Source organism: Athalia rosae, chromosome 1 (genome assembly GCF_917208135.1).
Source record: "Athalia rosae chromosome 1, iyAthRosa1.1, whole genome shotgun sequence".
Classification (NCBI taxonomy): Eukaryota; Metazoa; Arthropoda; class Insecta; order Hymenoptera; family Athaliidae; genus Athalia; species Athalia rosae.
The window spans coordinates 10,599,982-10,615,498 of record NC_064026.1 but is presented as its reverse complement, the minus strand read 5'-3'; the positions used below and the strand labels follow the sequence as shown (position 1 = coordinate 10,615,498).

The following is a 15,517-nucleotide window of genomic DNA, read 5'->3' as shown; positions in this document are numbered from 1 at the left end:
ATTGCATTTTTGTTCTCCCCCTTCAATTAACAACACCTATCGCGTTTGTTCGATGTTTAGTTTTTCACTACACTCTCCGTTTGGTGCGTCGATTTACTTTTGTCAGTTTTCTTCGAACTGCTTCGAAGCGTTCTATGGTTTCTTTGCGGTCCTTTTTGTCAACGTACTCACGTGATATTTCATACATATTTTGAAATCCGAAGAACTTAGACTCAACGTAACCTGGTAGCTAAGAAACTCATTAACGTGTGAACCGCAAGGGGAAAAGAATATCGCAGACCTCAAAGAACGGAGGTGTAGCGCTCGTCCAAAGTTTAACAAAAATTGGAACTGGGAAAAAATTGTTATAATTATATCATCCACAAGGTAATCAAGAGCAATCAATAATATTCCATGCGGAAGGTAATGATATCGAAAATTTTTAGGGTATACAAAAATGGAGGGCTGCAAAAACTCCATGTTCTTATTATAATACATATATACGTCCCGTGCTCGTCTTTATGCCCGAGATCTCCAATCAAAAGAGAGACGTTTTCCATACGGGTGGGGGATATTTAGGGGATTGCGCAGCATCCCTCCGTAGTCTGGACCAACCCTCGCACAGAAAATGGCGGAAATTCGCAGCATGGCGATTCCGACTCGCCAGAGATAGATATATCTCTGTCGATTAAGTGAAGACAAAAATGAGAATTTTGGAAAACTGCAATGGGTCAATTTCGCAGAAATTCGATGCTTTTTGAAAGCTCTATAATCTCGATTTCGTGACGACGAATCGCATGAGATTAGAATTGAAATATGTCATTGCTTTCTGCAGCAACATATTTGACGAATGATGAATGTCCTGGCGCTCGACTATCGAACGTAATACACACGGATATAAAATTCATATATTCCGGATAAAAGCATTAACGTGGAGTACAAGGATACAAAGATATTTATATGAACGTTGTCGGAACGAAAATGTATAATAAAATATATTATACCTATATACAACCTCCATATTTGTCCTCCGCATCAGCTGGGATCAACGGCCGAAAAGATATCCAGGCGTCGTCGTCGTTCGTGTGGCTGCATCGTCGCGACGTCCGCGTCATCCGTAGAAAGATGCGACCAAAACTACCGTATCGTATAGACGCTGTGGAGTATCATTCGGTCTACGTAGAACCCTTTTTCAAGTGGGACGCGACGCCTGATTACCTCTTTCGAGTTTTTATTAATATCGTACTACGTGCGCCTATGAACGAGATTTGACATAAGATATCACCACGTACGGAGTGCCTGCAGTCCGCTCTGAGGATACTTAAATTTCGGTCTGCATCATATAATGTATATGAAGAGCGCTACTTGTATTTTACGATGCGATGAAAACTTGATCGCTCATCGCCCTTATCTATAGACTGTGGGTACAGAGAACTGTTTTTTCGGTTATTTTTTGTTTGAATTTTATTCCACGCTTTTTGTGGAGTTCGTAGAAAGTTAACGCGAAAATTTGAGAGGAAAATTTTTAGGATCAATCGGACGACGGATGCAACATTGAAGTGGTGAACTACGTGTAGGTATACATTATACGTTGTACATATGCTATATTTATCTTCGGATCAAATCGGCAAATCCACTTGAACGTTACACAATCATTCATCGCGACCAGCAGCACCAGCAGCAGCAGCAGCAGCAGCAGATCCGTTACCCAATACCAGATTATACCAATACCCTCACCGCAAGAGCGAAAAAAAGAGTACATAGGAAGAGCGAGAAAAATGAAGAAAAAGTCAAAGATGGACGAGAAGCTATAATTTTCCGAGGAATACGAAACTTGCAGACACCATAAAAATTAATGACATGAATGAGATAACTGGATCACCAGTATTCTCATTAAAGCTCATCAGACCTCTCGTTGATCGGCCTTCCAACTTACGTATAAACGGACGAGCGCGAAAATAGTTCTTTTTGCGAGTACTATCCGTTCGACGGCTTGTAGTTAAGTTTTGCGGAGCGATCGCCGAGTGATAAAAGTGTGTCGACAAATTCAAATTGAACGGATAGGCAATTGCTCATTGAAATCAATTGTTCATCCCAATCGACGTTTGATCGGTCGGTGTATTAATCGGATCGAAACATGCCGAACAGTGTCCTAATGTGTATGTATATATATCGCATATATCTGTGTACATACAATCTTATTTACCTATGTGTACACATAGGAGATAATACCTATGGCTCATGAGCAGAGCAACCAGTTGTGGCGAACCAGTCGACCGGTTTGCCATATTAGTCCAGGGACTGGGTGGCTGAAGTGACGTCACAGGTCAGCTGCAGCGGCACAGCCTCCCTATATCGGTATATATTTCATATATCTATATACATATATATATATATATTTTCTGTACGTATACTCACCCATTACACGCGCGTATGTACATACATAGATGTATATACTTATATATATATATATCAAACGGGCAAGTCCTTCGAAGCTATAATCGTGTGTAGCGCAGCCTGCAGGCTCCTCTGTTCACTTTGAAGCTAGATAGATATAGTACGATACCTGAACTGCTGCACCACCCGTTCGAAATGCAGCAGGTGCTCCGTGCACCGGCCTCTGCATCAGTTTCTGCTACGACTTTTGCTGCTGCGGCTACATCGAAACTAACTGAATGACGATTATCGCCGCGTGCTTCGGCTGCTGTTATTCGGTGGACCACAAGTTTCCGGTTCGAAACACAATTTATTATAATGTATAAATTTCAATTACACCGACTTATGTTTTGCCTGACTTTTTCGAAAAGGCCGTGAAATTCTTCACGTATACTGTTCGAGGAGAGAAAAAGCCTCACATACACGTGCGATTGTGCGAAGCACATATGAAGTTTTGTTCTTAGTTCAAAAATTTTTATTTTTTACATTCGAATGGTAAAAGACTATTTCATATGAATGTTATATATTTGTAAATGTTTGTTTGACTAATAATAACGGTTTCTCGTGAAAGGTCACCGGGGTTACGTTATGCATTGCGGAGAATTAAAAGAGTGCGATTTGTCACTTTTTTCCATTTTTTTTTTATCCGATATCGCAGCTCTCACCTTCATTCGTACGTACGTATGCAGTCGCTTACTTTTGTACTTATTGCAGAAGCAATTTGTCTTACGTTGTGGATCGACTATTTTAATGGTTCCGAAAATAAATAAAAATCAGTATTATTGATGATTATGCCCGGAATGAAATGATGGGATTTAAAAAATCATTGGACATAATTGATTCTTCTAGCTGCATACGCGTCATCAGCGTAATATTATAATGAGAGAACAAATAATTATAAGCAGCAGCTGAATATAATTTATAAATATAATACAGTATAATATATACCTACATATATTTGATACAGTGAATTTATGTAATGGTTATTTTTAATTGCTTTCATACGACGGGCGTATATAAGTATAAACTAATAAGTATAAACTGCTGTCTCGCAGTTCTCCTCGTTATCCGGGGGTGGCAATAATTTTTAAAGAACTCTCGCGGCCTCGTAGAGAACGCCGAGAAACGTACGAGATAGGCTGTTTACTTCGATTCTGGTGTTGACCCAAGTTGCCCTCTGCCCACTCCGGCAATTTTCAGATAACCCAGCTCGACGGGTGGAAACTTCTAGATTACATAAAATCTTACACGTATATATTCAACCGAGATATAATTTACATGCATTTCAATTACAACACTTGAGTATATTTAGCTCACCATAGACGCAATAATTGCAAAGTTAACAAAAGACGTTTTAGTTGACTCGTTGACTTCGGATAGGACATCCGCAGGATGCGCGCGATGTATAATTCAACCCTCGTTGAAGATGATTTCCTGAAGCAAAAAAATGAGCCCAGAGAATAAAATCGGTTGAAATTACCGCTTGAAAAGTAAGAAAGGTAAAAAAAAAAAAAAAAACAAACAGAAGGAAACGGTGACTTGCATGTACCCGAATTAAATGCCTGAATATAAAATCAGTTGAAAATACAATTGTATAATGTAGACGTATACAAATTAATACTCACGGAAGAAAAAGCACCTGTGTGTTCTCAGTCTTCTTTATAATTCCGCGATTAATCAATCCTTAATTCGATTATGCCCCCGCATCCCATATCGTATCGGCGTGTCTCGGCATTGCGTTTGGTATACGTTTGAAATGTAAAAAGAAGAAATTATATACATTCCATTGGTAATTTATTTGTTCTATCGATATGTCTATACGTTTTTGTCCCGTTTTTTTTCTACGGCTAGATGTTTTAATTAATTGAACTGCATCGCGCTCTGATGCGGACGTCAGATTAAATAATTTCGCATCCATACATCTACCTATAGTATGTACACTGGCAAAATATTGGCTGCATCGAATACTTTCAATTATGGACTGTACATTGTAAATGCATAGTACATTCCAAGCATCGTATAGTACTTTTTTTCGGTGCTGTACGATGCTACCTATGGCGATGACGAGTTTCGTCGCAATATAACAGATATTGCAGATATTCAAAGCACGCACGGCACACATTGATCTTGAGGGTACACAGGTAAATGATTTATGCATATATATTACATTTAATTAAAGAGAAAATAAATACCAAGAGCTGCTATAATTACTCCCGCGCATCGGTTCTAGTCGAGAAATTATTTTCCGACTCTCTTTTTCTGATTTTTTCTTTTAATGCAGTTCCAACACGCGTTGAAATCACCTCGCGTTATCGTACGCCTATATTTCGACCCGTTAATTTTTCACCCCCATTAAAACAGGGTATATGTGAACGCGACAACCGTATATTTTATCTACATGTGTATCTTCGAATAAATGTGTGAATTCTTTATGTGTTTTTTTTTTTTGTACTTGTAACTTTTCCAAACGATCGTATACGTAGGTATGTGAACGTAATTCAATATTGTCAGTGACGAAAGTGTCGTTATTTTTTTTTTCTTTTCATTTTGTTTACGAGATTCATGTATAATAAGAGCGGTTTCAGAATTAATGTACGTGAATATATAAATGCGCCATCGTCTTAGAAATTTTTTCGTGGCATTAATAACTAATTATGTCATGATGTCATGATGTATAACCTTATGGAGCATATTTATCAAGCACTATAATATAACCAGCAGCATCGTACCTTATCGTACGTTTTTAATCACAAATATATATATATATATATTATATACATACAATATCCAACATCCACATATTCGTATTATATTTCAAAGCGTGTCCTGTTCTAAAAAGATCCAAAAAATTAAGGATATCTCGATGGGAAAAATTCGTAGGTTCACAACAAAAAAACTCTCAAATGCGTGTGAAATATAATGACGTGAAATTGAAAAAGAATTACGGGACAAGAATTTGAAGGACAAATGAAATCAAATAGTTATTAAAAAAGGGAAAATTAGTTTAAAATAGTTTCATATATACAACACTATGATATTATCGAATCACCATCGACTCTGAGGTGTGATTTTCGTGGCAATTCATCTCTCGTCAAACATTTGCCATCGGCCCTTGAGATTTATCTTTCGTGGCAATGTAAAAGAGAAAAGAGAATGAGAAAGATCGTGCATTTTTCGATTTGATTACGTGCGTTCTATTACAGTAAGTGATTTAGAAATTGAAAATTATTACTTCTCAGAAGAGCTAATAGGACCCAGCAAAATTACCATGGACCAATATCAAAAGAACTTCACATGGGTTTTGCTGAGGTGTGCCAAATTCTAAATGAAATTAGTGTCTGCTTTTTTGATTTGTTAAACAGTCACTCCACACGGTTATGTCATCGGCACTGAGAATTTTTGTTTTTCGTGACTAAATCCGTGGAGTTTAGGTAAACTACAGTTTGTTACTTTTTTACTTGTTAATTTTCAACAAATGTGCGCAGTAAAATATATTATTCATGATGGTTAATTAGCAATATCATTACATGCAAAACCTATATACATTATACGTATGTGGAAATTGTATACATAATATGCTTGAATTTCTAAACTTTTATTCGATTGCGAATCGAAAAATTCCTTCGTCCAGATCTTATACCGTTACCCAATTTGTTGATTCATATTTTTTTTTTAATTTTTTCTCGATCTTCAATAAATTTCTCCAAATCTCTGTGATATATGCCATGTACCCATAGTGGTTTTGCACAACGCGGACCTGGTCTTAGAAATTTGAGTTAGCTCTACCTGTATACACATTTATACCTGTACGTGCATTTCAACCATATAACCGCAAACTGTAGCTACATATCGAGCTACACATATTACCTACTTATATGCATAAAAATTTTAATTCGCAACGTCGGACAAAAAGTTTCATAATATACGTTAAACAAATTAATTAACCAGATATTCTATGTAGATTTTCTTATCTGCATTGCCATTATCTCGGGTATATCGTGGCAATTAAATAATATACGTACAGTCCGTCTACGAAATTAATAAATTTATGGAGCATGTGTAATAGTTTCTCTAGCGTTGTGAACTTGTGTGCAGTACGTACTTACCTATGCTCTCAGTTACCGTCATACTTGTTATTTGTTTTGTCTATTTTATTTTTATATTTTTTATTTAATAACACAAAAAAATAGATACGAAGATTAATTCTCTCACCTGTATGAATCGAAACTACGTACTATCGAACCGCAGCGAAGAATTCTTCGGAATGTCACCCTCCATTTTGGATTTTCCTGCGCTCGATGAGTACGTGGAGTATTTCGCGTATAAATCCTGAATGAGGCAAGATAAAAAAGTGGATGAAACAAAAGTGCGAACATCATTAAACATCGTTAATTATTTGGCAGCAGTTTGGGTAAAATGTCCGCGTTGCGAACAACGGAGTGCGATAATTATCTTCATACTTTGACGAAGTGAAAGGTTCGCAAATAAAGAAGGGGAGAAGAAGTGAAAAAAGCGCTCTGCGTGTCGTGCAGGTGTACGTTATATCGAAAACACAAATTTCACTTCAAGTCGCATATAAAGTGAATTGAAAAGCTGCTGCGTATACAGAGTTAATAATAGTAGGGTTGATTGAAGAAAAATTTATTCACAAAGGTCCAGTTGAACCAACTCATGCGTGAAATGAAATTTTCGTTATTATCACACCTATACGTGCGTTACGCATGAGTACAAAATTATCAACTTCATAAAACCGGTGGGTAAACAGTCGCGACGATAGAATAATAAGCAATGCACTTGTGGAAATTTTTTTAGAGAACAGAAGCTTCCAAAATTATATTTTAACATATGAAATGTTATACGTCAATATGACTACAGAAAAAGTAAGCGTAGTTTCTTCCGTCGAAGAGTGATAGAAAATGTAAGAAGAGAAACTGTGAGGCGTGCAGCTGGTTGATTACGTGTTATCGAAAATTAAAACTAGAATGAATGAAGCAAAGCGAAAAAGTATACCAAATGATTGTCGCTCGGTACCGTGCTCTTCTCCAATTTTCACAAAATTAAGTTCAATATAATTTCATGGTATTATATATGTATATCATAATATTTGCCGTAACGATTGATCCGCGTCGGCCACAGTGTCCGCCATGATGATGAATCGCCATCGGCGTGCATAATAATTTTCATTCAATGCGGACTCCATTTTTTACCCGCATTGAGAACGACGCTGTCACTGACCACGAATAATTTTTCTTCTTTTTCGGGTTTAAATTATTCTTTGAAACGTGGCGATCGAACGTCGATACTCGTTTTCCGCTCTTTCGTTTTCGAATAGACGCACATCAACCGCCGCTGCAGTTTCAAACACCGACCGACTCAAGTGAACGAAACACGACTAACCGCGATAGTTGGTAACAATAAAATAACGACCAGTAGCTTGTTGTGCAGCAGCAGTCCGGAAGTGTGTGTGCTGCCTTGCAGACCACCCTTTTGCGAAAAATGGCAGGGATACACCGCCCTAGTTTGAACCGACACCGGGACGATCGTGATCCCTGCACACCAAAAGCGCTGTCCCGTAACGTGCGATTTGTAACGCACATTTTGTCGAGTGAAATATTTTATTCTTCTTATTCGCCGTCGTTATTGTTATTATTATTACTACTATAAATTCGCTCTCCTTGTATTGTCGCATCGCAACGCCATTTTATATATTTTACGACTAACGCCGCGTCCTCGTTTTAACGCCAAATGATGCGCCGCGCGATGGTTTTGTAAAGCTATGATAAACAGGAATGTGTGCATTTCTGTATTTGGAGTAGGTTGCCTACCAAATATAGGTATAGCGTTGCATATTTTTCGAAGATGTGTTCGTGCTATACCGCTTTCGAATTGGATGATTCGAGTATGTAGAATTGTTGCAAGACTGGTGGGAAATGCAAGTGGTGCACTGCGCATACCAACTGACGTAACCCCCGGCAACGGCATTGCTATAATGCCCTACAGAGTTTTTGCAACGCCCCATGGTGCACATGCAGCAACCCTGCAGTACGCGCTATACCTGTATATGTATATACCTATGCGTGTATTACACACGTATGGGAGTACGGTTAAAACGACGCCATTTTGAAAGACCCTGAAGTCCCTCTCATAATTACTTCGCGATAAAATTATTCTCCGTCCGTGCACTCGAAGTAACGAAGAGCTGCAGGCTCGAGAAATATGAGAGAACTTTCGATTTCGATCGATCATATTTCGAAAATCTTATTTTTTTTTTTTTTTTCGCCGAGTCCAACTTCACGAGCATGTATATGAAAAAAATGCACAAAGTAGACCGAAATTCGCCGATGATTTTATTTACGGGGACCAGTTAAGAATAACTAAATACGTATAAGTGCAGCTTATTATAGCGTTTGTTCCTTGAATTCCGGTTTTAGTTGTTTTCTCTTTTTTTCAGTGCTTTTTTTTCCACTTCTTTTATACCTGCCCTCTGCAGCTATTTCCTGACGTATATTTACTAGTCAGACATTTAAGTGAAACTGCAGGTCGCATAGTCACAATGACGATTCAGAGCTGATTAACCTTTGCTTCGAAAACTCCGGAGGAAACGATTACGTATGTGTGCATGCATAAATACAGACACGATGATAATGTATAGGTATGCGAAGACGACGACGAACACCTTCCTCAATACGTTAATTTAAATTTCGATCTAGCCCCTGACAGGCTTCGGCGTGCATCGAAAGAAAACGCATTAAAATACACCGGTTTTAACATTATTACCGTTAATTAGTGTTTCCGAAATTTCAGATGTATCTCTCGAATATTTCGTACCGCAGCAACCAGATAATTGCGATCGACCCTTGTCATTAATTCGCCCGGTGCTCGTTCGCGGTCCCGCGTATAGGAAAGTAAAATTAGGTACCTTATATAAACCTACCGGTGAAACGTTATTGCGAATAAATAAATATCTAGCTATATTTATGCACGTATGTTGCGCGGTCACGAGTAGCAGCTGCCGCTGTTGCTTTTGCTCCTGATCATTTTACCGCTGCTCTGACTCGGCACATAATGGACGAGATTAAGTTATTCGCCGAATCGCGGGCAGATGCTAATTAGAAATTAATCGACGAACTTGAATAGCTTCAACGTATATGTGTATATATTCGAAAAAGTCACGAAATACCTCATTTTTGCTTCGTTTTTATTTTCAGGCTTTTAGGGCGAAAATTATGGGTTAAGTATTTTAGAAATATTGCATCTCGTATATCTCGTCTGTGTGCACGAATCAAACATTGCTCGATGATCGCGTCACGTATAATTGAACTGACCGATTTTTAACCGAGCGAAAATATTTTCATGCGGGTTTATTGTTTGTGTAATAAAAAGGTTAGTCGTAGGGGATGGGGACGATGGGGTGATCAAATGATTATAAGCAGATGGGCGAAGCGCACGTATATTTATAATGTTGACAGCCAATCCCATTACTCGCGGTAAAGCTTTGCCTGCTTAATAGTGGACCGTATATGTATGTATAGCTCTGTGTATTGTATATTCAGTTACAATTTACCATTACTTTAATATACATAAGAAGTATGTGCTTTCGGTTCCATTTTATCGGACTTTTGTCAAAGCGTATCGATCACTGTCGAAAATCTGGGGGGGAAAATATTATAATATAATCGAGGCACGATTTTTCTTTTTTGGCAAAGTTTCATGATACGTATAGTTGATCCGTTCACCGGTACACCACCGTGCAGTCCACAGGTTGCGCTACATTTCGAGTAAAGGGGCACCATGAAATTGTAACAAATATCTATACGACCTCGCAATTAGAGGTAATCTATTTTATGAAAATAATTATATAGGACCACGCGCGTTGCGTGTCTAGCCAGTCTATGGTGTCCATAGTTTTTCGGGGATGGTAACAGGTATACCAGTCACTCAAACCATGACCATAATTATCGTCATCATTTTGTTCCCATTATTGTTTTCACACATTCAACTCGTACAAGTTGAGTTTCCTCGGATTATACCGGACAATATAGGAAGAGCTGATGTTCAATCAGCTCGCCATTTCGGCATCGGTTCACCCTGAATTTCAAATTTTCAAATCGTTTTCGCTCATCGAGATATCAGTAGATTCTCGATCGTCAATCGTGAGCAAGAATGCCTGAGGTTCCAGCCGTTTTCGTATAAGCTTCATTCTATTACGTGTAACAAACTATATATCTCTGGCTTTTGACCTTCCTCATTATACATGCGAATTAGGCGATAAAAAGAATGGGGTATTTCTTGAGCACGAGGAGTTGATTGGTGGTTAGAATCTAGCTTCGAGTCCGGCGCGCACCTGATAAGAGCTCGACGGTTGAGGCGATGGTTGCGTGTGCCCCACTTTAGCCCTTCTCACAGTATATAACCGTATGAACAATATAAGGTGCTATATACATATACCGCGTACGATACATATAGCTGTACAGATTTGCCATTCGATTATTTCTTACCCTTCGCACTTCTTGTGACTATGTACAATACGTACACGTGTACAGGCATATAACTGGTGGAAATCAGATTTTTCGATATATATGAGTAAGTTTAATATACCCAAGTTTGATTTGCAAGCCCTCCAACGCAATACTCGCTATGGTTAGCAAATGATAGAACGTTTTTATTATTCTGGTTTCCTTTCAAACGGTCGTTCTACAATTCTCGATGAACGATGAGAGTAGTTCCAGTGGTTGGCAGGGGTACCCTCCTTAGAGATTTTCTCGATATTGAGGGTACTAACTTCATGAAAATTTTCAACGAGAATATATATATACAATATGAAAAATTTCGTCAATCCTTAGAAGTGTTGAGGGTACAGAGCACCGGCAGACCGCCACCGCACCGTGTCTGTATTTTTTTGTCGCGTCGTCTGCAGTTCTATAATGGACTGGATACCACCGGATACTGGATATCTATACCTATGGCTACGGAATATGAAAACCTATTTGGTCCCGATAAGCTGCTTAAATAATTAACGTATCGTTGGCTTTATACGGTGAACCGATTATGGCGGGGTATTGTTCATTATATTTGATTTGAGGGTCGATTTTGACAAACAGGATCAATTTTGACAACCCTATACCATGTAACTTGATATCATACGATCGGATATAAATTACCGACGAAGGTCTGTCTAATAAAACAGCCATACGATTCGCTTTCGAACGTGTGAAATAGTAGGGATACAACTGTAGATTTGAGAAATTCAAGAAAACTGGATGCCAAAAAGCTGGGAGTAGAAAATTTATATTTTCGTCTCAGCCAAAAAGAAAATTCTAATTTTTGGCCTCAAAATCGCAATAATCTCGAGGCGCATAGCTTTGTTTTTTTACGATTTTGGGGCCGAAGATCGACTCTTCATTCTTTAAGGTTTTCTCATCTGTTTTTAACTCAAGAATCCGAATCCGCAATATCGATGCCGTTCACGTTATGTATAATTGCGCATCATTTATCCTTTCAATTAATATAATTTATTGCCTTGAGCGCGTAGATTTCCGCATGTAGAGGCACATACCTTTTGATATTTTACCTCATACACGCCGATAGAGTCGAGTGTTCAAACGCGCTGTATGTGTTACGGAAAATAAAAAACCGAAAACTTGTTTAATGAAGATGATGCTGCGAAACTATATCCTAACTGGATGTTGGTAAACGTATGTATAATATATGCTACGTATATGTACTGCAAGAAAGAGAAGAAAATTCATTCGCGCATCCTTCTGCAGCGTGCAGCGCGACTTAAAAATAAAGTGGGGACAACGTGTTAGAACCGCTTCTCGATCCTCCCAGACGAAATCACCGTGGATAATCGAGAAACCCGATTATAATGATAACAACAATGATGATGATCCTTGAAATCCTGTACAAAACAAAAAAAAATTTCCATCCAAATTAGCCAGAACGAACAAAATTTTTGAGCCTCATTTTCCGAATTTCATTCATTCGTCATTCTCCCACCGTCGAATGTGAAAAACTCGAAAAATTAGTCCCGACGATATTTGGCTTCTGGAAAATGAAAATCACTCACAATCAGTCAATGCTCGGCAAAATGATACGGAACATATGCGATGGTTATCGATTGAAAAATTTTCAGGTAATTATATACGGGCGATTTAAAAATCGCATATTACTTTATGTTGCAGATGTGGGCTATTATTCAAGCAATTATTTCTTCGGTGTTCGGGTCGTTAAGATGGCGTCGATAACCGATCAAAGTGGAGAGAGAGCCCCATCCGCAGCGTGTGCGTTGCTCCGCAGCGCGTACGATACGCGACGGCTTCAATCGCTCTTTCGCGGGCGCGAGAACGACGTATCTATACACACAGAACACAATATACACGCACATTGCAGGTATTTATCCCGCTACGTTATATTAATAATCGAGAATTTCATCATATATACATACCGGGACGTTTATCCTGGTGGTAAACTGCCGCTGCAGAGGGGTCAGTGTCACGTGGGGCTGCTGCAGAGTTCATTGACTGACTAAGCCAAGCTGTAGCCGCAAACCGAACGATCGTCGGAGGAGACCGGTTGGTCAGCCCTTTACCTCTCGACTCCGTTGCAGGACATACCCGTCCTCATCCTCGTCCTCGTCCTCATCCTCATCCTCATTCCCTCCCTCGATGCGTGTACGTGGATTCATACGGAATATACTCGTACAAGGTACACCACACGATCACGATCACGATCACGACGACGATGATGATGATGATGATGATGATAATGATGATGCGATATCATACGCCGATCGGGAACCCAAGAACCGAAGTAACACCTCCGACGGCACCACCGTAAGATCCCGATCCATCGTGCTATTTTACAACTGTTTGGCAGTTTTGGTTACGTATACGTTATCAGTCGTTCGTTTTGGTGTTCTTTCGAAATTTTCTGTATCATATCTCCGAGGATTTTCCAAAGGATCGTGTTACAAACTTGAGAGATAAAATCAACCAACATATTACCGCATATATGCAGTACACCGATTCATCCATTTTCTTTGTTATTTATTTGAATCACATTACACTAGATCTTGAAGTATTTATGGAATGAATTCCGAAAACTAAAACGAAAAAAGAGGGATACTATACTCCATAGAGGAAATAAACGAGATTCCACGCCGGTCGTTTTTGACCGAGATCTGATGATTGATTAGAGCTGCAGGTAAAATAGAAGGAACGAGTCGAGGTGTACGTATACCATAAGAACGTACGTACGATAGCTCACGTTGTGTAGAGTATGTTATTACGAGAGTTCCGAGAGAAGTAGCTGATATCGAAGTTGATTAGAACCGGAAATGGGCGGCCAATGATTTCGGAACTTTGTATAGAATCGGAAGAATTCGGTCGGAAGGTCGATGAACTCAACCCAATAGCAAGGAACCACTCTAAACCGGTTCGCACTTCGTGATCATGCCAACAATGTCTGAAATACAAAAACGCCCGATTCAAATATATGTTAAACAATCTGAATGCGTACTCACTTAATCGCTCAATAATTTTCGCACACACGCACGCACGGAATTTATTCCCGAAAAATGACTTCTAATTTTATTTTACTTTTTTTTTATCTCGATAAACGCTGCAAGTATATTGCGCATTCGAAACTTTCTACGCTATGCTAATGAAAAATCGTACCCATACTGCAAAGCTATCAAAAATAAGAGAGAAGAAAAGTAAAAAAGCAAGACGAAGTTTGAAGAGAAAAAGCCCCATGGTTCGTTTGCGTTTCGGTGACAGTGACTCGTGAGGCTAACTGGGTCCGTGGCAGATTATAAATAATCAGCAAATTGGAGAGAACGCGGGCAGGCATTGAACTGATTGGATAAAGACCGACACTCTGTTCAATCGTGAAACTTGCAAGGCTCGTCCTCGTCATTCGCGTATGTTTCGTCATGCCCCCTGTATACGCGCAAGGTTCTTCGTTTACCATATTGAACGATGGTCTAATTTTTGTAAAAACTTGCAATCAACGAATCGAAAGATTCGCCTTCGATCAATTGTGTTCGAAATTAACTCAACGTCAACAATTGCGTGTAAATATTTTATTCGTCCTGCGCTACGTGAATCTTATAAATTGACGCATTCTTTTTTACCGTTTCTTTTGACCGTACTATTTTTGCTGGTTGAGTTTGGTTAGTCATGTGCTCACGCATCCGTACATATACATGCATATAGCTTCATGACAACTACTAGCGCTAAATTTATCCCGAAGGAACAAAGAACGCGCTGTAGTCTTTACTCTTCGCGATGCAGTCTTCGTCCGACTTACTTACTTTTGAAAAAAGCTCGAGAACGAACTCATTAAGAGAAAAAAAAGAAAAACGGAAAAAAAAGTTAGGATAAAAATACGATTCGGTGACCGACTCCTCACTTTTCTCAGGCGAAGTCTTTATTAGCATCGAATACCTACTGTGGATTGATCTCAGACATAAAAATTTCTGTAAAATACTTGAAAAAATGAGATGATAAAAAAATTGTAGGTTTATCTCATGTTTTCGGTAATCTTTTCAAGTATATCCTGTGGAAAATTCGTTTCTCGTAACCTGTGTGGTTTTCTTACGCGTTTGGAGATTGCGTCGAAGAGATCGTTTGAACGGAATTCTTCGCTTTTTGTCTTCTTTCTTCGTTTAGGTTTTGTAATTTTAATTTTTTTTTTTTTTTTTTTTTTCTCCTACCGAGCTGTGGTTTTCGTATCCCATTTTCCAGTTTTTCGACATCAGTGAACAAACGGTCCGTTGTCTAAGGCCTGTATATATTCCTAGATATGTATAACCGCTGCATACTATCCATCTAGAATGCAACCGTATATCTATAGCTGGAACAGCTAATCTCGGCGGCCGGGCGAGTGAATAAACAAAAAAAGGTCCCTCGTGAAAATATCTTATCATAAATCTTGGTAACAACGTTTACAGTTCAGCGGGGACAGTATGGAAGAGGTACAAACGGCTATCCAAATTCGAAAGTATTATCTCGCTGCGGGATATTGGTCCGTAGAGGTTGATTTTCCATAAATGCAATGCTAATTAGCTGCCACTTACACGGCGCTGCTGTTGCCGCTG

The 15,517-nt window shown here is 38.9% G+C and overlaps 2 long non-coding RNA genes across 6 annotated transcripts; one reads left to right on the top strand and one right to left on the bottom strand.

Annotated features, from left to right (window-relative positions):
- The first annotated feature begins 2,224 nt into the window (after positions 1-2,224).
- Positions 2,225-13,037, top strand: LOC125502195. The gene is made up of 3 exons (XR_007280039.1): positions 2,225-2,337; positions 12,600-12,807; positions 12,899-13,037. It is a non-coding gene; the product is annotated as an uncharacterized LOC125502195 (long non-coding RNA).
- Positions 3,311-12,999, bottom strand: LOC105683650. Of its 5 annotated transcripts, XR_007280037.1 has the most exons (5): positions 12,863-12,999; positions 12,588-12,770; positions 4,041-6,744; positions 3,733-3,849; positions 3,311-3,642 (listed from the first exon to the last, which is right to left on the bottom strand). It is a non-coding gene; the product is annotated as an uncharacterized LOC105683650 (long non-coding RNA). The 5 variants fall into 5 exon arrangements; XR_007280038.1 differs by lacking the exons at positions 12,588-12,770; positions 12,863-12,999 and adding an exon at positions 7,813-8,229; XR_001102870.3 differs by lacking the exons at positions 12,588-12,770; positions 12,863-12,999 and adding an exon at positions 7,426-8,228.
- Positions 13,038-15,517: the final 2,480 nt, after the last annotated feature.